Source organism: Phasianus colchicus, chromosome 6, assembly GCF_987193195.1.
Source record: "Phasianus colchicus chromosome 6, bPhaCol1.hap1.1, whole genome shotgun sequence".
Classification (NCBI taxonomy): Eukaryota; Metazoa; Chordata; class Aves; order Galliformes; family Phasianidae; genus Phasianus; species Phasianus colchicus.
Genome location: NC_143441.1, coordinates 43,174,618 through 43,199,465, shown reverse-complemented (window position 1 = coordinate 43,199,465; position 24,848 = coordinate 43,174,618). Strand labels below are relative to the sequence as shown.

The 24,848-nt window shown below is 43.0% G+C and overlaps 1 long non-coding RNA gene across 2 annotated transcripts in view; it reads left to right on the top strand.

Moving 5' to 3' along the window:
• LOC149917574 (uncharacterized) overlaps positions 1–15,081 on the top strand; it is a 29,057-nt gene extending 13,976 nt beyond the window's left edge. The window contains exon 3 of one of the 2 annotated variants that reach the window (XR_016467877.1): positions 12,815–15,081. This is a non-coding gene — a long non-coding RNA (uncharacterized LOC149917574). Of the gene's footprint in view, positions 1–10,353; positions 11,021–12,814 lie in introns of those variants that run through there. The other variant, XR_016467876.1, reaches the window with a different exon arrangement.
• Positions 15,082–24,848: the final 9,767 nt, after the last annotated feature.

The window sequence follows — 24,848 nt, the reverse complement described above, 5'->3', positions numbered from 1 at the left end:
TCACTGTCTTCACTAAGCCATTTGAGTGTTACAAAATCTGGAAATAGTGCTCAGGAAGCCTGCCAACCCCCTGGTGCAGAATGATCATCTCACACTGCTTCCCTGTTTGGCTGTCAGGACATGTTGGGGTGGATGCTTGTGGCATGTTGTGGTCTGCACTTTCCTTAGGGAGCATCAGAAGTGCCCCTTTGTGTGCCTTTAGGTCTGTGATTTGAAGATATCCTGAGAATAGCCTCCATCACCAGGCTGCCTTGCTAGTATGTAAGAAGGCAGAATTTAGTAGGGCTTACAACAAGGACAAGATAGGTGGAACAAATTCACATGTCTGGGATTCTACGAGGAAATGGAGAGGAAGAAGTGTGGGCAAGATCTATCAGGAGGTGGAGGCAAAGCAAACCAGGCATAGGTAGATGTTTGTGCAGTCCTGAGGGAGGATGTGGGCGTTTGCACGCATGAAGGCACAACCAAGCGTGAAGAAGAAGCCGAATCGGTTCGCACTTGGGAGGCACAGTCAGCGGCCTGGGTGTTTTTGATCTGTGCTTAGGAAGCAGATGCCTGTGCAGTTAGAAGCAGAGCGCTGTGGTTTCCAAATGCTCATATTTAGCATTCTAGCAAGTTGGAGCAGATGGCAGGTCTGACTACCCTGGGCCCCATTTCTGGGCAGCAGCTAGAAATCCTTCAGGCCTCTGCACAGCAGTGCGGATATGCCTGCTTAAGGAATGGCATCCTGGGATTTCCCATTCCCTCTGCTGCCTCTCCCTGGGTTTTGTACCACTCTCAGCACAAAGGAACGTGTCCCCAGTCACAGTGCAGCGGGCTGGGAACACCCCACTGGGTCACGGTGGGCCAGCTCATATACCCCAAGCTGTCCAACTGGGGTGGTGCAGACCCAGCTGCAGGCCAGCTGCATTGCTTTCCTTCTCAGGTAAAGATGTAGGAGAGCAGCCGTATCTAAGCTACTTGAATGCCTTTCAGAAATCAAGTCATCCGTAAGCACTGCTGAAATGAAGTCATCATGCCCAAGAAGTAGAGCATAGCTGATTTCCCACTCCTAGAAGCAGAGTGCAGGAAGTTTCAGAGCAGCCTTGATCACAGGCCACTAGGATGGCCCAGGAAAGGATTACCCACATTCCCGGTGTGACTGAGGTGCACACTGGCGGGCAACACCTATTTTATGCAACCTATTACCCCACACAAGCCAAAATAAGTTCTTTTTTCCCTTGCAGTTGGAGAGAAACCATACAAAGAAGGTAGAATGGAGGACAGGTGTTGACCTTATGCACATAGCTTTCACAGAAACATGCAGCCTTTCAAACAGAATTCTAAACTTTCTTCACTAGCTTGTAGCAGATATCAGTGTATAACTGAACAGATGTTCTTAACCAAATACTGACATTCCAAATGAGGATTCTTAAATTCTCCAGCTATAACTAGAGAATCCATACGATGAACACTGCATTTATGTCCTTCAAAGTCTGTTATCTGTGCCTTTGGAGAGAACCAGAGAGGAAATTGTCCAGCTATGTGGCAAAATAACCACATATTCAGGTTTTGTACAGGTGTGATGTTCACTATACACAAAGAAAGGAAGGAAAAGGCAAGAAACTACCAGCAAAACTGAAGAAGACCAAGCTCTATGTTGGGTGATGTGAGGTGGTGAGTGAAGGCAGTTAGTCACTGTGGACTGTAGCTGCAGAGTGGGGCTTATGTGGTTTTCCACAGGGTCACCAGTAAACCTGATTGTGAAAGGAGAAAGAGAGAAAAGGCGACTCAGAAGACAAAGGCTGTCATCAGTACTAAATGTGATACAGCAACTGAAATAATGGGGAAAAATGATGAGAACTGGAAATGATCCACTGGAAGCTGATACAATGGAAAATTAATTTCCGATTGAAATTTTTACCAGGATGAAGTCAGAGAAGTTCTCTCAGGAAAGAAGCATAATGCTGAGAAATCCAAGCTCACAGTGAAGCTCAATGTGATCTTACAGTACTTCAGGGAAATGGAGGGCGGATCAGTGAATAACAAATTGCGAAAGTGAAGTCAGAATGTATTAAAAGCCTCAGTAACCCTTTGGGATAACGTTTGCTTTTCCCTGGGGAGGTTCCTGTGAGTGTTGTGGGAGCTTGAAAGAAAGCAGTAGCTCCCAAATTGCAAATCTCAGAAAGAGGAAGAAAATAATTGCCTCCCAAAGAAACATGTATGTAAGAAGATGCCTCCATTGGGAGAGGTCACATCATGAACAGCCATGCTTTCTGTCATCACTGAAGTCCTGAAATCAGAAAGGAAGTCATGCAAGAAAAAAGGAGTTGTTCTAAGGGGCAATATTTTTTCCAAAGAGAGGACCCAGCCATGAGGTGCAGCTCCAACTTTACCTCCAGATTCAAAATTTTAAAAAAGTAGGATTTGAGACTTCAGGAAAACTCCTGAGAATCTTTCAGAGTTTGGGAATGTACAATTCCATGTTTCTGGCCAATCATCTAGATTGTAGATCTAGATTCATACATCATCTGAGGTATGAATCCTCTTCAAAACTGAACCAGGAGAGAACTCATGACACATTTTGTTCAATCATGCGCTAGCTGGAACATCATTGCATTAGCGAGTCACTGTATCTGTGCTCATCCTGCTTTTTGGTTGTAATCAGTAGCACCAAATAGTTGCTGCTGCTGCTGCAGATAGATGGATGTGCATCTTTAATTACAGGGCTGCTCATAATGCTAAATGCCTTTGGGGCTGGGAGCATAGATGGAAAGCTCTCTTTCATCGCTGAACCCTCCACTCATCAGCTAATTTCATCTTGCAGGGTCACACAATCTGTTTCTTGGAGACTTCATCACAGGAAGCCATAGCACTGGGAATCACAAGGGATGGGAGGACATCAGTCATCCTGACCCAGTTCTGTCTTTGGGCCCTCTGATTCCTCCAAAGTACTAGAGAAAGGGGAGAAATTGCTGCTGGAAAGGAAGCAGGAAGGTTGGAGGGAAAGACAGTTTGTGTGTCCTCACAGAGAAGCACAAAAGGGAGGAACTGTGCCATTAAGACGACTCAGAGCAGGGCCTAGCTGTGCCATGCAGCACTGTGGCGTAGCACACATGACTGGTATTACAGGTACTACTGCTATTGCTGCAGGTCATACTGGTGCCAAATAGCTGTGGTACTGGTTGGTACTATGTCCTTGTAGAGTCATGATCCTGTGGGACAACACCTGTCACTTCTGCAAGCCTTCTGATATGCAGACAGGCTGTGTTCCTCCTGCACAGCGTGTGGGCAGGCCCAAGTGCAGCCATCCAGTGCAGAGACATTCCAGCCCCTCCAACATGACAGCAGCACACGAAAATGTCTTTTTATGAATTATACTCAAATGTTACTCTCGTGGAGAGCTGTGGCCCAGGCCTGTTGCAGATGGGAGCATGCTGAAAGCCCTTGTGCTGCTTGGTGGAGGACCTCTAGGAGTATTCACAGGGGTGGGTTCAGCACATGCAAAAGGTTATTTCTAGAAAGGTCAAGATATATAGATAGGAAACACCAAAAGTGAAGAGGATTTGTCTGGAATATCTTCCTCATTTATTTCTTCATTTTGGAGAAGGGCAATAAACCTTACTTCTAGGCAAATTTTGACTTTATTGGCTAAAGATTTCCTGTCTTTTTGATAAATTCAGGAAAAAGAAATCAATGAACAGCAGCAGCTGTTCACAACTCCTATGTGTTTATAAATCCTTAATGGTCTGTTCTTAACGTGTGTGCTTTCAGACACATAGGAAAGATCTCTTCTTTCTCTTACCAGAAGGCTTTGTTCAGACATGTGTGGGCTGTTCATATTCTTACACACTAAGCCGCTGTGTCCAAGATTCCAGTCAAAGGTCAAGGTCCTATTGTGTAAGACAAGCTGTTTCCCCAGAAGTTAGTTCCTGCTCCAAAGAACTTCCAGAGAGAAAAGAAGACAGTAGCACAGCTAATGGGAGGGAAGCAGAAGACACTGGTGAGACACTTATAATTAGCGTAAGGAGCGTCAATCAGATGACACCAGCTCCCTAATCATTGTTAGGCAGTTTTATAGGCTTTACATCACATTTGGATTGTAAAGAGATATGACAGGGGTATTAAGTAGTGACAACTTCCAGGACAAACCCTTTCCTCTCTTAAATACATGTTTAGCTGAGTCCATATGAAATAGAATTTACAGAAACAGCAATTAATTGAGATATATCCAAGTTGTATGCTGCTTGTTTATTCATAAGTGCTGTGATCTTCCATCTAATGTCTACTTAATGTCAAATGAGCTCCAGATCAGATGCACAGATTCAGAATACTAATCTCTATTTATAGATCTTTACATGCAGTACAAGAATGAACCAAAATTAAAACTACTCTTTCTGACTAGAAAATGCAGGCACTTGATCAATTATACTGTCAAGGGAGACTTTTAGCCAATGGAATCACCTGCAATTTACAACCAAACTTCTTTTTTTAAACCCAAATCCTCACTGAGATACTCTGGGAAGGTCCTTGCAAATTTCTCTCAAGAGATTTTAGAACATCCACCTCTGCTTTACATGAACTGCCACTACAAAGCAAGCTAGATTTTGGGGGTAGGTTTTCAGCTTGCAGTCTCTATATGTTCATTCACTATTTCCCATGAGTGAATTCCATTTCCAACAAGGAACAAATGATCATGCAATTGCAGTGGGTTGAAATGTGCACAACTTGGGACTTGTAGTTTAATGATCCCCCTAAGATATTAACCTGGAAGGGGTATTTGCATGTTTTTTATGTCATGTAAAACCTAAAAGAGATTAGGAAAGCGATATGAATTCATTATTCATGCATGACTCAGCATTCACTGTTCCTTGCCATTTTGTAAAGACCCCATGGTTTCTTAAAGTTTAGTCAATACAGGCAGTACACCACAAAGTGCTACTTGGCTGACCAACGCTGATGTCCAGTTTTGGGCAACCCAAATCCTGCCCCACCAACCAAATGTATTCGCTGATGCTAGATGTATACGAGCTGAATGGAAACTGTCTGGCTCTCTGTTCTGTTAGCAGGCTAGAGAAATGGAGTGCTTGTGGAACTTTTTTTCTGATGCTGCTGAGATCACTATAGTAAGACTATGAAGAAGCAAACTCACTGTAAATTTAAAAATTGTGTCATATGTAGGTCGCTCCAAAAATAATGCCTCCTATTTATTTCCATGAAAACTGCAACAGATACAAAGAGCACAATTTGCTCTATTTTGTAGAGCAAATTCTCAGCTAGAAAACAAAATTTTTCCAACACAGTCACCAGCATTAGCCAATTCATCCATGTGGATGAGCTGTTCAATACATTCTTCATTTTGTGGTATGACAGATGTACATGGCTGTCCAGAATGTGGCCTGTCTTTCGTGTCACTGTTGTCACTGCTGAAATGCACCACCACCACCTCACAGACTCTGTTTGGTTTCTATAAAGATTCAGCAAGCGTCAATGAATGTCAATAGGTGCAATTTTTTTCCACATGGAGGAATTCACTTCCTCACCTTTACTTCATACGTACTTCCACGTCAGACCTTTCTGTCAGACTGCCCCTCTGTTGCATCTGTCACACAGCAGCAATATGTAATGGAATATTGGTGGGAAGCTTCAACCTCTATTGCCATACCACCAATATCTGCCTATGACCTCATGGGCAAACATAATAAAATAGGAGGCATTACTTTTGGAGTGGCCCTCATATATAACTGAAAGGTCATTTCCCCGTGTTTAGGATGAAAGGCACAGACCTGCTATAAGCCTTGGATGCTATGGTAACTTGTGAATTTTTCATAGGCCTGCTTCCAGGATGAGCACATCATTTAATTTATTTTATATGCAATATGGAAAGGTTGAGGTGATGTAGTGTAAAACCATGCAGAAAGAGCTACATACGAATATATATTAACGGAGAGATATGTATTAATATATCACACTACATATTAATATGCCTTGTTTTAATATTATTTAGCTAAAATATGAGCAATAAATATCGTTCTCTAAGATACAGAAAATGCATGCAAAATTAAAGCCTATGTATTAGTAGATTTATTGTGTCCTCAATAGTGCAGAAGTCAGATAATCAATATGCCTGACATAGTTTAAGCCACTAAGGCAAATGAAAGCTGTTCTGTGGTGAGCTGATTGCAGAACCATAGCAGTAATCATTCATATGATGTGAATGAGAAAAAAAAAGGAAGGCAGGAAAAACTTTTTAGCATTACTTCCTTGGAATCACAGGAATACTTTTCTGTGGTCGCAATGACCTTTCTATTATGATAGTGTTCACTTTCAGTGCACTTATAATCCAAATTCCGTTTTTTTTTCTTGATATTTGCAGTCAAATATTTGATTTGGTTAAAATGGGAAAAAACTACTGTGTCTAAACAGTTAAAAATGTCATTCTGCAGTTTTCCTGGTCACTGTCACAAATATGTTGCTAAGTGACCGCAGATGTTATCAGACACTGAAAAGCATGCATTTTCCAGATGTAGTCATCAAATAATTCTCACCTGAGTGATTCTGTGCTGCAACAAATTTGAATACCTATTTAAGTGCCTACGTGCCTAAAAATACACAAACTAATTTGAATTGCATTAAAAACTGTTGTGCGTCAAGAAAGTAGAAAAAACAGATCCAAATCTGGTACAGCTTGACCACGAGTTTCTTGAGATTTAGCTCCTAAAGAGCTGCAATTTCACACTATCCTCTTGAGTTTTTAAACTAATGTGCCTACCTGATGCTCACATTATGCATCTAATTCTTCTGCAGCTGATCCCTGTAGACTGGTATTTGTGATGGCTAGTGATATGACTCATTACATCAGTTGGAAAGCAGTGTTTCAAAAATTAATAACGGTGGAGTTTGAAACTTCTGGCTGATGTGATACACAAAAGCACATGAACTTTCAGTTAGTTTTAGATGTCATTCTGGAAGCTGATTTTGTCAGTCTAAGGAGTTCAGCTTGCAGAACAAGACCCCCAGACATGTCCATGCCACCTGTGTCACTGTGGGTTGCTCAGCCGAGCAGTTCTGGAGTGCATTAAAAGGAACGTTGCCAGCAGGTTGAGGGAGGTGATCCTTCCCCCCCTGTTCTGCCCTGATGAGGCCACATTTAGAATACTGTTTCCAATTCTGGGCTCCTCACTTCAAAAAAGACAGGCATCTCCTAGAAGGAGTCCAGCGGAGAGCCACAAAAAGGATAAAGGGCCTGGAGCACACATAGCCCGTATGAGGAAAGGCTGAGTGAACTGGGTCTGTTCAGCCCAGGGAAGACTGAGGGAGAATTTGATTAATGGTTATAAATATCTAAAAGGAGTTTAGAGGCGAGTGAAGAAGGCCAGGCTCTTCTTGGTGATGTGTAGCGATAGGACAAGGAGCAAAGACCTAAAACTTGAACATAGGAAGTTCCATACTAACATGCAGAAGAATTTCTTTATGGTAAGGGTGATGGAGCGCTGGAACAGGGTGCCCAGATAGGCTGTGGAATCTCCTTCTATGGAGATATCAAAGACTTGTCTGGATGCCTACCTGTGTGACCTACTGTAGGGAACCTGTTTTGGTGGGGGGTTGGACTCAATAATCTCTTGAGGTCCCTACAACCCTTGCAATTCTGTGATGCTGTGTACACCAGTGTGAAGAGCTCCCACACCCTGGGTGCAGTGTGCTAGCTGCACTGGCAGTGACTGGAACTCACATGCAGAAATGTACATTAAAGTGTTCTAATCCACAGACTGACTCCACACTCCGAGTAATAGGTACAACACTTGGATACAATTGTTTCTTTTTATTTTTTTTTAAATACAATTAATTTTTAGACTGGAAGTCTGTTTAGATTATCTAAGGATTTCTTCTGGTCTCTATATCTTTGAATGTACGTTGGGTAGACATGAGGTGGGGTTCAAAGAACATGCTACTGCTTGCATTTTGACTAGGGCTTTGAACCATAACATCTGCATAAGCTCTCTGGTTCAGTGTATGCCTCGAATGATGAAGAGATTATTTGGGGTGGTTTGGCAGGGTCTTGCAACACCACACGTTTCAGCTCTGATGATGATCTGAGGCAACGTGACGTGCATGGATTTAAGTGTAAATTGTCTGTAAAGGGTAATGTGCTAGTATTAAATAAAATAATACTTTATTTGGCTCAGGAAGTCCCTAGGCCTCCTAGCTGGGTGCTTATTCTGAGAAAATACCAGTAGCTATCTTCTATATTCCTATAGTTTTTCCCTAGACATCCACTTTTGCCCACATATAAAAGACAAAACACTGCATTAGATAAATCTTGGCATGACCTGTGTGGCCGTGTTCTTAATCTATAAACACATAGGTGATTTCCAGCAGTGTATGACATTCGTATCATTGGTCTCCAGGGTGTAGTGATAGGTACAGGAAGGACACATCACACAAGAAATCATTCATCCTTCTGGAAAAGCTGAGGGAAGAACGGCAGTTTATGAGATCTTTGGTTACAGTAGGTGCAGTGTCTATGCATAGCTTAGATTGCTGTGCTTGCTATGCCTAAGCTAAATCTTTTTACCACATCAAAAAAGGTTTAGACAGCATACAGTGTTCACGTCCTCTGTTCTAAGATAGTTACAAAGCATTTCACAGACTGTCTGCTCGATGATGTGTTATTATGCCATTGCTCCAGGGAGGGGTGGTGGTGTAGGAGAGCCTTTGCTCTTCCTCTCAGTTTTCCTAGCATCAGATAATATAAGGTGAGACACTGGTCAAGAATTGTGATTTGGAATGCTCACATCAGACCACATGATGTCTGGAGGTCTCTTCCAACCAACGTTTCTAGAGTCCATAGAAGACCTATACTCATCTAAATCAGTAACTACAAAGCATCTCAAGAGGCTCTACATATTTACATGATGGCAACTAATCATGTTATCTGATCAACACCATTAACGGAGATTGATGCAGCTGGCCAGTTACTAGACAAATTAGCTGTTTGACAATTCACCAGTCAAGCAGGTGTACATAATCAGTGGTTGTATGTAAGCCAAGTAAGTATGCATATAATTGGCTTTTTTGGGGGATAACCAAGTACATCTGAGTAACGCTGAATATTGTATTGGAAGGACATTGGTTCTGTGTCATATCTCCAATGGCACAGCACCTGTTTAGGCAACTGAACCAAGCTCTGAATGTTTCCTAGGGTGAGCAGAAGGGATTTTGCTTTTTCACCTGCAGCACAGCAGGTTTCAGGTTGTCCTCAGTGGCTTGTTCACTTTAAATAATTGTTCTTTGTGAGGCTTTGGTCGGTATATTTAGCTTGCAGGATCACAGCACCAGGTCAAAAAATTGCACAAGCACTCTACTACACAAGTGTTGATCTGGGATAAAGCCCTGTTGTCACATTGCATTTGTTCAAAAACTTAACCACAGCCACAAGTCACGGTCGTGTTTGTTGTAGCTCATTTACACACTGTTTAGATGTACCAAGTTCTTTTTACTGTCATCCAAACTGGAGTTGGAGGTACTCCATGTCTTAACTTCCGGATCCTTTGAGGTTATCACCACGTGTAAAAAAGTGAATATCCAACAGTGATGACTAAACTGTTGTCTGGATATGGAGAAAGCCATTAGGGAGAAAGCGTAGATCACCCGTAGCCTCTTTCAGCAGCCAGTGCCTCTTCCTGTAGCCAGAGTCTGAAGGATACAGGCCAGCACCAGGCCACGTGAGGGTTACCGCTTTTCTGACTCTTTTCTGTCTTCATTTTTGTATTTATTTCTCCCCTGGAATCCTAAGCTTTTGCTGGGCATGCAGCCAGCATTAGGCGCTTTGCTACCAGGGTGTGTTGGTATAGGAACTCATACAACAGCCGGCTTCAGCCTGGGGACCTGGATTGCCAGGGCTGCTCCACCTTGCTGTCTTTGTTTGCTGTAACACCACGTGCAATCCTAAGCTTAAAAAAACAAAGGGAAGGTGGTTCACAAAAAAGTGACATTTGGAAACCCAGCCCTTGCAGGGACTTTGTTTTGTGTGACACAACCAATTGAATCAGCATAATTAAGGGTAGAAGGAAGTGGGAATGGGACTGAATGGAAAGTGGGAAAGGGAGCTGGCGTCAGGCTGGAGCATGGAGGCAGTGACTGTGAGCTCGGCGTGGCCTCGCCCCTCACCTACTGACTGCTCCCGTCTTTTGTTTACCTGCAGTGCTTTGTTCATGGAGTGGACAAAGACTGTGGGTCATAAACGAGGTATGTGACCAAACAAATAAATGCTTTTACCTTAGTTCTAATTACTCCTTTACATTCCTTTCAGGTAAAACCATAGCCCACATGTGTTAGTAATTTCAAATTCTTTCTCTTGAATCTGAACTGTAGGGTTTCATCCAGGTCTTGGAGCAAAGCTTCTGAAAGGAACTTCCTGCACCATAGAATGGGAAAACAGAGATGTACACCAGCCATGCTGAAAATGGAGAGAGTCAGGGACAAATGTCAGTGCAGGGCTGTGGGGCAAGCAGCTGCTTCAGCAGGGCTAGCCTATCCTCCCTGCTAACAAACATGCTGGGAGCCCAGTGCCGCCTCAGTGGGTCTGGGGTACCCCACTGCGGGGGTTAGCACTGGCACCAATACTCTCTTCTCCCATTTCCCTATTCTGGGAGTTTAAGTTTAGACAGATTCTGTACTGTGACCAAATGTAAAACACTGATGGGAATTTTCTGTCTCTATTAACAATTTTGAACATGTAATGCCAACAAAGGCTTCATACAGCTTTGCTAAAAAGTTAAATGAAGTTATTAAGGAAAAGAAGTTTTATTACTATAAACATAACTTATTTGCAGGAAAACATCATAAACTAACATGTATTCAGAAAATGTAGATTTGTATTTTAAGACTGTTTTTTAGCCTCTTCAGAGTGAATAATATCTTACAGAATATGTTTATTATGTTTACTGTGGTTCTGGAATATACTATTGCAGTGCTTAAAAGGCTCAATGAAAAACAATTGTTCCATATGCTTAGCAATAATAATAAACTTCTCTTAACTCCGGATAAAACTTAAAATGTTGGAAAAACTCAGTTTTATATTTTATTTTTCTTCTTCATGAAACAACATGAGTTTAATGGGTCCAATTTTTCCCTGCCTTATAAACTCTATCAATGCACTGAGGTTTACAGGGATCTGTTTAGTTTATGCCTACTTTGAATGATGACTTGATGACAGAATATAAGCCCTATCAGAGAAAAAAAATGTTGGAAACTAAGGAACTATTTAATATAGCAGAGACAAAAATAACACAGAAGAAAAGCTAAGAGTTAACTTGTTAGCGATGAACTCTATTTTAATAATATCTGCAAGTAAGATCAGAGCAGAGAACTTAGTGGAAATGGTTCTTTTTGCATTACTTTTTGTCTTCAGAACAGGCACTTGGAAGCCAAGGTATTTTATATATTTATTTTTATGTGAAGTACTGCAATGAAGTGCCACACATCCCAAGACTGTGGTGTCAGGAGCACACCAGCATTTTGGGGATGCAGTTGCTGTAGCTCCCTTGTTACGTGCAGTTCATGGTGCAGTTCTAGGAAGCCTGAGTACTCTTTTCTCAGTACAGATGCTGAGATATTTTGAATGTAGTGCATTCATACTAAGATCCCAGTTCATGCAATGGTAGAAGTTTCTGAGAAGAAGTTTAAGGTGTAGAAACCTATTGTAGTGCCAACACTTAATGACTAAGCTTGTCTGCCACATCGCTAACAAGAAACACTGCACTTTCAGTATAGCTTCTGCTGTTATGGAGGGCCATGTTTTACAAAAGGAATCATTAAAAATAAACGGAAAAATTCTTATTTCCAAAGCCTGTCTTCTTGGCCTTGCTCCTAATGACTTCTGACATAACTCAGCACACTTTCGTCATTCCCACTGTGCTGGAAGCATTCTCTCCAGTGTTCCCATTGCATTGGTCCACCAGGTACGTTTGACGTTACCGTAGGCTTTACTTATCAGCATTTTGTTGCCTCCAAGCCTGATTCAGCCTGAATGACACAAGGCTGATTTTTAGAGTGTGCACAGTCTATGTGAGCAGCTGAAAGGAGAAGAACGGTAGACATTTTAAAGAGCATGCTAATAATTTGGCATGAAGTAAGGATCGATGGTGAGAATTAGGCTAAGTTAATGGGTAGGCCACCTCTTGGCTCCAGGGTACTCAAAGAACTAGAAAGTGTGGGCCTGGAGGCATTTTCCTGGCATATTGATGTTCTGGCAAAGAGAATGTACACTTTGAACATGGGATGAAGTAACTAGGATTTGTTTTGCTTTTCTTTTTTTTTATTTCATTTGACCTGCCTACACATGTCTGAGCCTCAAATCCCATGCCAAGCTTTAATCCTTTTTCCTCCGGAGCCCTTGGAGGTGGAAAACAAAGTTGTGGTAAATCATATCGTTAGGCTTTACTAGCCAATGAACACTGAGTAACATTTTTTTTCTCTCAAGGGAGTTATTTAATGGTTAATGAAAATACCAATTTGCATAATTCACTTGCAGTCAAAAGGTCACCATCAGTCTGTCACTGGGATAATAGGGTAATTACTTAAGATAACTATCTCTCAGCCATAAAATAATGTTAATTTGTTGAAAAAGGACAACTTAAAATTATTGTATTTTAATTATTAGATCATTTTTATTCTATTTTTAAGAATGTCAGAACTTCTGCAGCACAGCTCTTAAAGCTGTGTATCAGTTTCTCAAATGCAGTGGGTATGGAGACCAAGCAGACCAGACTTCTACCTTTGCTTTGCTCCATTTTTTTTCCATCCACCTTATTCAGCCTTCTCTATTTGACAGTCAACATCTGCAAACTTAGATAAGTGGCAACAACAGCCGTGGATACGAGAAGCTGGATGGAATCAGGGCACTAAGATGTCGTACAGAAGGTTTGCTTGGGCACAGACATGGCCATCCCACTCCATGTCTTCTGTTCTCACTCTGTACTGTGGTCAGGAGGACCCTGTTTCGAGCAGATTGCTCCGTCACACTCCCATCAGCAGAGCCACCATACCTTGTTGGGTCCCAAATAAAATGCTATCCAATTAAAAGCCTGCTTCTTTTAAAGTTGTGGTGTAAGAGGGAACAGAGAGCAACTTTTAGTAAAGCATATCTAAGCCAACAGCTGCAAAACTGCTGAGCCATTGCACGCCAAGCACAGTCAAGGACGTAGACATCAGCGTCCTTATAGAGGAGGAAGCAGCTTATGGAAACATCTGTTGTAGCTGTGTGTGAACAGCAGCTATCTATTCCCTTGCAGCTACACACTGCACTGCTCAGGGCCCAGGGCCACCACCACACCCAAATGGTCTGCCCCAGACTGGCACCCAGCTGCAAGCTGTGCTGGAGGACTATTTATTCCCAAAGGAATACGTGTCAGAGCTGGCCTGTAATAGGGACTTCCTAAATTGCTAGTACGTGCGATGCAGCCACACTCATACATGAGTATTTGCGGCACAGGAGTGAATGGTATTGCTTTGTACTTCCGAGCATGTCCTCTTCCTCCAAGGAGCCTTGTCCCAGGGCCATCACAGTGCCTGGAAGGTGGCATACTGAAATAAATTCCTTTCCCCCCATTGTAAAGCCAGTATGAGATTTCCCTCTTGATCCACCATGAGTTGTTCTTAACACAAGTGGCCTTGTGAAATGCTGTTTGCAAAAGGACAGACCTACTTTTTCACTTCAGCATAACAGGCCAAAACCATACTATGTCTCACTTAATGATTGCTCCTGCACAAAGCTTTCAAATAATAGGCACTATTTTAAACCTGAGCAAGCTAAACATTTCATTTAGCATTCACTTAACTCCACTGTAGCTCATTAAAATCTCTGCTGCATTGGACAAGCAGAGGAGGGCAACGTGATTGGGATTAGGGTGGAGCAGGCAGTTTTTGTCAGCTGCAGTCTGAGGAGCAAGGATGTAAATGTGTGATTTCTGCAAATTCCATGTTTGGTTTGTGTTCAGTCACAAAATGTCCTTTTTCATCTCCTCACACATGGGGACCCAGCACAACAGTATAAACATCAGTGCTGGATTTATATGGCTTCAGACAATCCTCTGCTCTGCAAGCCTTCCACCATCACATGATGAGCCAATGTTTGATCTCTCTGGTTGTAGTTTCTACTTCCCGATTGTCTGCAGAAGCTAGCTTGGTTGGGAGCAGTGACTGGTCACTTCACTTACGAATTTAAGTCATGTATGATTTCCAAATGTGGAATTCTTATTAAAGAAAATTGGAGCACAGTAAAAATTGGCTTTACAGGACCAGACTGGCAGTGAGAAGTCCAACAAAGAAAAGGAAGTTCCGTATAGGAATGGTATTCCTGATGCAGACGTATATAAATACACTCTGATGGCTTTTCTGGTATCCTGCCAGACAGCAGCCAATAGTCAGATGTACGGAAGAGTTTCCCAACAGCAGCCAGCAGTGATTCTTCTCATGCAAAATCCCAGCCTTAAGCTATCTGACACTTAGGCCTCCTTAAGCCAGGAGCATCATTGTCTTTAAAATAATTAATGTAACTCAAAATCTAAAAATAATCCTGGAGTCATATGTTCCTCATACTTCAGAATTTTAATCATTGCAGCTACTCCACACAGTGTCACTTTGAGGGGGAAAAAAGAAAAAAAAATATTCCCAAGGTTCTCTAGAGCAAAATATTTAATAAATGCAACGTCTCACTCCTTAAATCGTGTGCCTAAATGCTCTTGTTTCAGGAGGTACAGAAGGACAAGAAGCATAGGGTTGCCCTGGTAGCTCCACTCCTCAGGACTGTGGTGTGATGGGCTGCAGGCAGACTTCCAGTGTGCTGCACAAGCTTAGAACCTGAAAACAACCAGTGGTGGAAATCTGAAAGCTGATTCTTCTCCAAAAACGAGAGCCTTGGCGGAAGTCCCAGGAAGGCAGCACATGAGAATGGAATTCAGCATAAACACCACAAGTGCTGGTGACAAGCAATGCAAAGCAGGGAAATTGTCTTCATTAGTGTTACACATTTTTGTGTTTTCTACCCAAAGCAGGAAAAGACACAGAGGCATGGCTGGACTTCAGATAATTTGTTAATATAATGCGAGTGTATATAAAATCCCACTCATCTTAATCTGCTGCTTGAGTGGGTTTATGGCAGCCCCTAAATCTACAAGAATATTGTGATCTAATTGTGATCTAAAATACTCCAATTATATAAAATGCCAGTATTTGGTTTACATTTATGACCATCTAACATTTGTTTTCTTTGGGAGTGTATGAAGGAAATGAGGTTAAGCTGAGACCTAGACTTAGGTACATATTTTTTCTTTAAGAGTACAAAAAGGAAAAGCCTGAGCTTCCTTCATTCCAGCAGCCTTGATGATCCCCAAGCACTGACTCCTCTCCTCAACTTGCCATGCATCATCACCTTGGTGTGAGACAAATACTACTGAATGCCTGGATCACAGGCAGAGTCCAAGACCCAGTGCTTCCGACTGTAGGGAAACACTGCCCTCAGAGGATGGCAGCTATCTAACATGAAAGTCTAGGCATGTGCTTGACAGAAGAGCAGCCTGCAATGAGTTCCAGGAGAAGCAGAAGCCAGGAGCATCTCCCCTGCTGCATCCACACTCTATTAATTTTATGTCCTGATGCCATAATCAGCATGGAAATAAATTACACTGGCTCCTCCTGGTGGCTGACTGCATCAAGCTCAGCACGCGGGGTTGTGGCAATCAGCAATTAGCACTTGGATTGTTTGAGGAGCCATGTGTTTCATCTGCACTGCCGTGTAGCCTGAAGCCTTCAACCAAAACCATGTGGCTTTGCTGTTATATCTGACAGACATGCCACCACATTCAACCATTGTTCTTGGTAGTCATTGCCTGTTGGTAGCAGCGGCCATCAGTGGCAGTGGTGCAGCTGGCCATGGGCTGTAGCTGGCCATGGGGTCAGCAGTGTGAGCTCTGAATGCTTCAGAAGGAAAATGGGAATAATGCAGCTGGAAAACTTACTGATGGAGGAGGTAACACAAACAGTCAAATATTAAAAGAAAGCAGCTGGATTACATCTGGATCCAATCTGTGTCCCCTAAATAAATGAGTTCCACCCGGGACTCATTTCTTTATTTCACTTTGTGGCACTGAGGAGATGGGTGCTGCCCCATGTGGGAGGGGAGCTGTGGGAATGGCAGAGGACACATGGCAAAATGTGAATAAGTATTCTGCAGCAGTGCAGGCCTGGTGACTGAGCGTGCTGGCAGGCTGGCCTGGGGATTTGCCTGCTTCTGAGGGACTGCCGTTGTAATTACTGTCACCATTGCTTGCATCAAGGATTACAACCACATGAATTTGGAGCCTCGTCACTTTTAGTCAATGCTTTAAAGCTGGCTGTCTTTTATACACACCCAGTGGTTTCCTTGACCTATTTTTGGACAATTAAAAGTTATTTTTATATCTAGGCTTTCCAATTAACAATAATAATGAAAGTGTGCTGATGAGGATGAGGAGAAAGGTAGCTCTGCACCCTCACCCAGACTGTGCCACAACAGGGAGAGGCATCGGTTGTAAGGCTGCTCAGTGTTACAGAAAGCTATCTTGCAGAGTATTCTTATTGGTGTTTCAGAACGCAGAATGGGTATGGAAGTTACCTTAAGGCTGTGCTTATCACATGTTCAGTGAGGACTACCTGGAAGAAAGGAGGAAATTCATACGAGGTAGAATATGTTACGGGTGTGAGATGTTAAAACTCTAGCAGCTCCTTCTCCATCTCTCTCCTGACAACTGAAGTGTTTAGTCACAGAACCTTATTTAAAGTATGTCTGATTGTTACTGTGAGATTGTACAACAGCTTAAGGGAACATCTGTATTTGTTCCAGGAATAGGCTAAAATGCTAAGTTATTGGGTTTATGGATCTGTGTTCTCCATTACCTCTGCATATTCTGTTACAGCTCCAACACGGGTGCTGTGGAAGTAACCTGTATGGATAGCTCATATGTAACATTTGTGCTGCAGACCCAACCCTCTCTGTTAAGCCTCAATGAGCATCCATCCTCAGTGAGCATCCATCCTTGACACTCAGTGTTGTGCCATCTCCGGCCAAGCAGAACTGAGGATTACCAGGGCATCAGGAGAAAAGACAGCTAAAAAAAAAAAAAAAGGACCCTTTAACCTTTCCACAAGAATGAGAAAAACAAACAAACAAAAAATAACACCTGAAAACGCAGAGAAAAGACAGGAAAAAATGATAAAGATATGATCACAGACCTAGGCCAGAGACAAGGGAGAACTTATTTGCTAATCTTGAGAGGAACAGAATTCTCTCAGTTTGGAAATCAGATGAGTGATGAAACATACCCCCAAATGTGTGAAAGAAGGTTTGAAATAATTTAAATATATATTTTAATGGGAGAAGTGTAATTTAAACATGAAAATATGAGCAGTAGTAGACGCAGCATGTACATAGCCAGTGGGAAACCCCCGAAGTTGGTTGCATCTGTAAAACTGAGCTTTTCCATGGTTCAGGGGGCTGGCACAAGAGTGAACACTCTTCCATTGCAGTACCTCTATGTGAAACACAGGAGTGGGAAGCCTGGGTTGGACAGGGGCTCTGTCCAGCCCATGCTCTGCCTCTGCCTCCTTCCATCTGACAGCAGATCTCTAGAAAAGAATGTGAGAACAAGACCATGTGTAATTTTGCATCCCTGACTTGTACATATTCTGGACCAGCCTCTGCCAGTCTGAGGCTCAAGGACTTTCTCAAGCACAGGTAATGTCTTTGTGTTGAATACCTGCTCCTGGCCATGCTGCTGTTTCTTTTCTCACAGAGCTATTCAATAGAATGCCATGATACTGGTGCCCTCCGAGGTGCCCCCTTGAATCTGCTTTCCTACTCAGGTGGTATGTGCTATATTTTCACTTCATCTGGGCTATAAAGTCAATATGGCATTTTTATAAAATGCAGCCTTGATAAATTGAGAGAATTGCAGCTATAGGAGTGAAGACTTTAAAGGTGACAGTAACATATTTCTTTAGGTCTTACATTGTTTGTTCCTGCAGTGCACATTGCAGTGATACCATGCAGCATTTTCTGAATAGCTCTGTTCTGCAAAAGATATCTTTTTCCAAAATGTAACTGTGTGTAGCTCCCTTCTTCTCCATATTTAAAGCAAATTGTCTATTTTCTTCTAATTGTTATTCAGAGACAGAGCAAATATTGATAGATAGCGACAGAATTTAATTTATTTCTCTGTTGAAGATTGATTTTTCTTGGGCTTTGTCAGTACTGGCTGCCTTCCCAGAAACATCACTTAATTTATCATTGCTGGGTGCCAAACTGAGTCAAGTGTTAAATACAAAGCTCCTCAGAGTGTGGGGACTTTCCAGCACGATGGAGTTCCTGCTCCTCAGTGCCATGTACTGAGAATGGCTGGGAGGAGCTGAGGCCAAGGGTTAGCAGTGTCAGCAATGTGAGATCCATGTTAGAGTGGGGTGTCCCTTCCTGCCAAGGGCTAATGACCCTCACTGTTATCTTTCAGTTCATCTCCAAGACACCATTATATCTAAGCAGTGAGTGAAAGGAATGGGCATGTGAACTAAGACTTGCCCATAGGCAATATTTTGCAGGCCACAAGCACTTGGAGCCCCATAGGAATCATAGAATGGCCTGGGTTTCAACCCCCCCCACAGACTTTGTCACCAACCAGACCAGGCTGCCCAGAGCCACATCCAGCCTGGCCTTGAACGCCTCCAGGGATGGGGCATCCACGACCTCCTTGTGCAACCTGTTCCAGTGCGTCACCATCCTCTGAGAGAAAAATTTCCTCCTAAATCCAGGGCTGAAGGACAGAAGTCTCACTTCCTATCTGCTGGCAGAGGAAAGCTTCCAGCCTTGCTTCTTCAGTGCTCTTCTGCCAACACTCATGAGTGTTAGCAGCTCCCTCCTGACCCCATCTCTGCCAAGGCACAGGGCAAGTCAACCAGCGAGGCACTGTGAGATGACATTCCTCAGAGCATACAGGGATGCCATCCAGTGACATGACATGTGCCGCAGTTCTCAGCATGAGTTACCAGGGCTGTACGTGCCTGCAGCGCAGCTGGGATGTGCTTACAGAGCAGCACAGCTTCAGGGCTTACCCTTAGTAACATTCTGCAAGAGAAATCAGGAGGCAAGGCAAAATGGGCTGTATTTCATATTACACGGAATCGTTGAATACTTGGTTGTCTTAATTAGACTGGATGTAGAGAGAAGACATTTCAGCACACTGCCAGAATGCATGGGGCTGAATTCAGACTGTCCACCATGGGTGAGGAACGGGCTGCCTGCAGAGATGGGCATACATGTGCACTGCAGATTTAGAACATGAAGTTAGCATGGCACTTTTCTAAGCACCCTGGCTGGTGCTGTGAGGCACAGCAGGACTTGCTGATAAGTCCTGCACCCTGTACCCTTTCTTTCTTTGAATATTTTCCATCAGAAGAACAAACAATCTTTATTTGCTACAATAATTGCTTCAAGATGCCAGGCTGGATGGGCTTTCTGCTGGTGGAAAAGCATCTGGAGAAGTGACACTGTGCAAGTCTGCATCTCTTTCATTCCATGCACAGCTCAGACTTGGTGTGCAGGGGTCTGGTTTGCTGGCAAGCCATCAGTGTGGAGTCCTTGGGACATTAGGATTCTCCTAGCATTAGGCTTGCTATTCAATCTCTCAATTTGGATTTTGATACCATTCTATTTTAAAGAAAACTAATTCCTACATTAGCCTCAGCGCTGCCATGAGAGCCACAGATCTGCCAGCCCTCCAAGAGGGAGAGCTGGTACAAATTGGGAACAGTAGCAGTTCTGTGCCCTCAAGAGGTGAGCACAGTGTGGATTGTGGCCAGCCCTTGGCACCACAGGCTGCATTTCAGCACAACAAAGGCACTGCAGTCACACCAAGTTGTAAAAGGCAGGAAATATTCTTTATTACTTCGTCCGACAGCTTCCTTAAGGATAAAAAAAAAAAAAGAAAAAGAAGAGCTACTGTAGACATGCTGCTTACACTAAGCATAGCACCATACCTGGAGGTTCTGTACATGTTGTGGCTCATGGAGCTAATCGTGAGCTCAATGGATTTCAGCTGCACACATGGGAGTAGTTGCTACCCAGGTCTTAGGCCATACCTGCACTGAGATCACACTGTGATGCTCTTTGCTGATACTAAACTGGGAGAAGGTCTTCTGAAAAGCTCGGTCTGACTAAGGAGAATTCTATCTCGCATCTATCTAATTTCATAATGCATGGGGTAAGATTTCAACTGTTTAGGCAGCAAATAAACTTACTGTGTAAAAAATACCTCAGCAGATTGCCTAAACCCTAGAGAGCATCTTTAGACAGGTTTAGAATTGTACAACACATCTCACTGCTTGAGAAGTGATGTGAAATACACCATGTACAAGAAAACTGGAGTAAAGAAATTGTAATGCACTGTAATACTATAGCTATCTTTTTTAAAAAATGATCTTGGGCATAATCTATAATATCCCAAAACTTAGCCTTCAACAATTACCATTGAGAAGGACAATAATTCACTACATGTATCAGAGCATAACAAGTTTGCAAGAAAAAAATTCATTTAGGAAAACCTCTTCTATAAAAAATGACTGCAGGAATTCACACGTATGCCCTTGAGATGTGTCAGTTCTCTGGAAATTTAATGCAGAATTTAGTGCTCTGAGACAGCTTCCTCAGATACAGCATAGATAAATCACAGCTTTGCTAAGCCCTGCCAGCAAACTCCTTTCCTAAAGCACGTCTTGGTCTTCAGAAAGTGAAGGAGAGAGAAGCACGTAGAGCAACCTGGGTGTTCGCTGAAGGGTCAGGCCCCTAGCCAGATCATGTATGTGTACATGCAGAGTTCTTTCTAGAAGAGGATCTAGCAATACAATCAGGATTCCACCTTGTAGCTCTATGAGTTTCTTTCTGTTTACCTAAAACTTGAGAAAAGTGCTATTAACAGTTCTGTTTTTTTGAAGGCAGCTCAAGGCAATGTCCTCCTATTTCCTATCATGCAAAAAGCAAAGCTCGTGATGATAGTTAACCTTTAGGATTTGGAAGATGGCCGTGGTATTTCTGAAAATTCACCTAGTTATCAGCATAGTTGTGGCAGTATTGTCATTTCTGTGGCACAGCCTGTTTGTTCACAGATAGCTCCGCTCAAACTGTCCTGGGCTGTACAGCTGATCTCATTCTATCTGCACACCCCTCTAGCCCAGAAATTAGCTGTTCAGTGAAAAATCCGGTAAATACATCACGAGAGCTGATGTGTGGCTCAGTAACAACTTTGACTCACTGCACTTTGGCTGTGTTTCTTTCCCCATTTTTGCTGAGCTGCATTTTCACTCCATGGCTCCTGACAGAGGAACCAGACTCACACAAAGGCAGTCCTACCTTTTGTTGTTTCCTCCACGCTGAATGCCCAGCCCAGCCTCCCACACCTGGGCTCTCAGAAAAGGTACAGACTGAGTACAGAGTGTCCTTCTTTGTTTAAAGAGGCATCATTGGATACTAGCCTTCCACCTCCACACAGCAAATCCCAGTGGTTGAAGGGGATGTGTGAGAGCAGGCTGAGTTACTATTGCTCCATTCTCTGTTCTTCAGTAAAGACAGAATCAATCTCTACCTTTTTGATGTTGCAACATATCAAAAGACGCTGAGAAATGCTGATCTAAACCACTCAAACTGGATTTTACTATAGGCAAACAATGGGAAATTAAACATCATCATCCCTGTGCTGCAGGAGGCCCTTGGAGCAGAGGGCACCTGGCATTGTTTCCATTCACTCCTTTTGATGGATCAAATGGCATTAACAAGCACCTTAGCTTGACTGGCAGCCGTAGCCATCAAGTGTCCATCTCACTCCGAGGTAACGGAGTGGGTGCTGCATTTTGTCCATGCAGAATTTACAGCAAACAGCTGCTGGGCTCCAGTGTTGCTGACTGGAGAGCACTGTGCTCATCACTCCAGATGTTTCTAATTGCTAGTTACAAATTTGTGTTACAGAATGTTCTCTTCTTTGGGCATTGTGGGTCACTTGACAGGGCAGATGAATGGTGTCATCAGATTTCCTTTCTTCTAGATGAGGGATGTGCTGCTGCTGCCATTAGCATGCAAGTGTTGGGCAAGGTCCCTTCATGTGGGCACGCTGATCTACATTTCACACTGGATAGCATCAGCACTTCTAATTGTGCTCTGTTTTTGATCACATGGACAGTGAAAGGTTGAGACTGAAATCTGAGAATTCACCTTGATTCAGAGCCATTTTCAGAATTTAAGTTCAGATCTGTCATGTGGAAAAAAGGGAAAAGAAAAGCTCTAGTACATTGTATTGCCTACTCTATTATGTAGTAGTTAATAATTAAAAACACACTGCAATTGCTTTTGTGAGTTTGTAACACAGAGATAAAGGATTGCTTCAAGTTGTAATTTGACATACAATAATGGTTGCTGTATTTCAGTTATTTGTTGGCGAAGCTTTATTTCTTTTTTTAACTTCAATGATACAAAGAAATAATTAACGTCATGTGTTTCCTCTGCACTTATACAATTCTGAAGTGCCTTTACTTAAAATAAAATAAAATTTCATGCTGTTTTTTCTAGAGCACCTCTTCAAAACCCATCTTACATAGTGTTGTTATGCAGCAGAGTCCATAATCCTTCATAAATAGCACTGTGCAACAGACTGCCCTGGGGATTGCTACTGCTGGTGTGACTTATCAGATCCCTACAGACCTGGAAATGCAGTCTGATCCACCACGAACTCCAGGGGTTTTATGACCTATAATTTTATCCTTAGGTGGCTTTATTTTATTTATGTCTCTGGATGTACAGAGAACACTGGGAGGCATCTAGCCCTCAGTACAGCCATGAATATCATGTGGCTCACTTCTAAGCAGTGATGACTTGCCTTGGGCAGCACCAGGGGTCCCAGCTGTGGCAGAGGAGTTGGCACAGCATGGCCTGAGGACCTCAGAGCATAGAGGGTTCTGTTGGGTCAGTTGGGGGCCCCAGTGGGCATAGGCAGGGCCACAGCTCTGGCTCGGCAGTCCCCAGACCCATGCAGTCCCACAGCCCCAGTGTCCCTTGCACTCCCATGGGCGGCTGCACTGATACAGGTGTTGGTGCCACAGTCACTGCCAATGGCTTTGCAGCAGTCTGGCTCCTTCTCACTCCTGCAGGTCCAGTCCTTGGGCTGGGGCAACCAGGAATCTATCTTGTAGTTAGGGCGGCCATGGAAGCCTCGGCTTCCAAATATCTGTCCACTCTGTGTCTGGATCTTTCAAAAAGCCTCATCTCCTGTATCCAGAGCATAGAAATCATCCTGTGGCTTATGGCAAGCCCATCCTCACTTGGCAGTAGCTGTGAGACACAAGACAGGGTGGAGGATACAACAGATTGGCACATCGGACACTTCTACCCGCAGCCAAGCACTGCTTTTGACGTTTCCATGTTTACATACAACTTCCAGCTTCTTTAATGCAAACCAGTACTGCTTGGTCTTAAGGAGGTTAAGGAATAGCCTGTGCTATTTCCTCATTTTGCTGCCAGCAAATCTTCCTGCCAAAGAAGCTGCAGGTGCAAGCATGGTTGTTTGCAGATGTTGACCACATGAACAGCTGCTTCCCGGTCAGCCAGATGTGGCTTTCTGCAGTGTATCTCTGACTGTGAAACGCGTAGATTATAGCACAGTGCTTATGTGGTAAGGAAGAGGCCTGGGGTACTATGCAACTTGCATTGAATGGCAGCTAGGAAAGGCCAAGAGGAGTTATTTTGAGCAGGACATATACACGAGGAATAGGATTTTAGTTCTTTCTAGTCTACATCTGAGTTTTCTTGGACAAGAAACAACTTATTTCTTTTCAGAATAAGACCAAATGAGAGCTAATGTATGTACAGTTTAGACAACCTGACAACCTGAAACCCTGCATGAGTTGGAAATATTCCAGCATGACGTTATAATGATCTGCTCAGATGTCCTGTGCTGCATCACGATTTCATCTAGTACTTCCATCCTCAGTCTTGCAGCTTCTTCCAGAGACAAATTATATCCCATTAACAATTACATGTTAATGCTTTAAAATGTCCAGTTGGAGAGAATCTGCAACTAGAAATCACTAGTTATCTCTCCTTTTAGGCTGGATTTGTAGATTTCAACTTCTCACCCATTTCCTCTTAGCTTAAAGTCTTTCATAGCCAGGTGTATTTCTATACAAGTATTTGTAGTCTCTTCCCTTTATTGGAATTAAACTGCCTTGATTTCTCTTTGGAAGAAATTGTCCAAACCTTAAATAATTATTATAGACTTTTTCTGACCCCTTTTACATTTAGCAATATTCTTTTAACAAATGGAAATGAGAAGAGAGAAGGCAGTACTCCAATGATGTCCTTAGTACTGTTGCTCTCAGAGGAAGTAATGTTGTTTATACCAGACATTGTGGTTTTGGTGGGGATTTTTTGGCTGCTGCATCATGTTGGGAGTTCATGTGCTCTTAATTAACTCATCAGGCTTTCACAATCATTTTCTAAATCATTCTTTTCCAAGTACCAATCCATAGCTTTGACCTACATTTTTGTTTCCTGTGTGTACGACCTCGCCGTGAGCTTTCTTACAGCGCCTGCTTTTCAGCTGAGCCTTATTTTCCACACTCACCACATCACTCGTGGGAGCTGACCTTATTAACTGTGATTCCACCACCTTGTGGGTCACCTGCAGACTGTTATGGTTAATTGAGATGTTGAGTGACCTTATTCTGGTATGTCTTGCTGCTCACACTGGAACTTAGCTTACATCGTGACAAGGTGTCTCTTGGGAGTTCCAGCCTCCTGG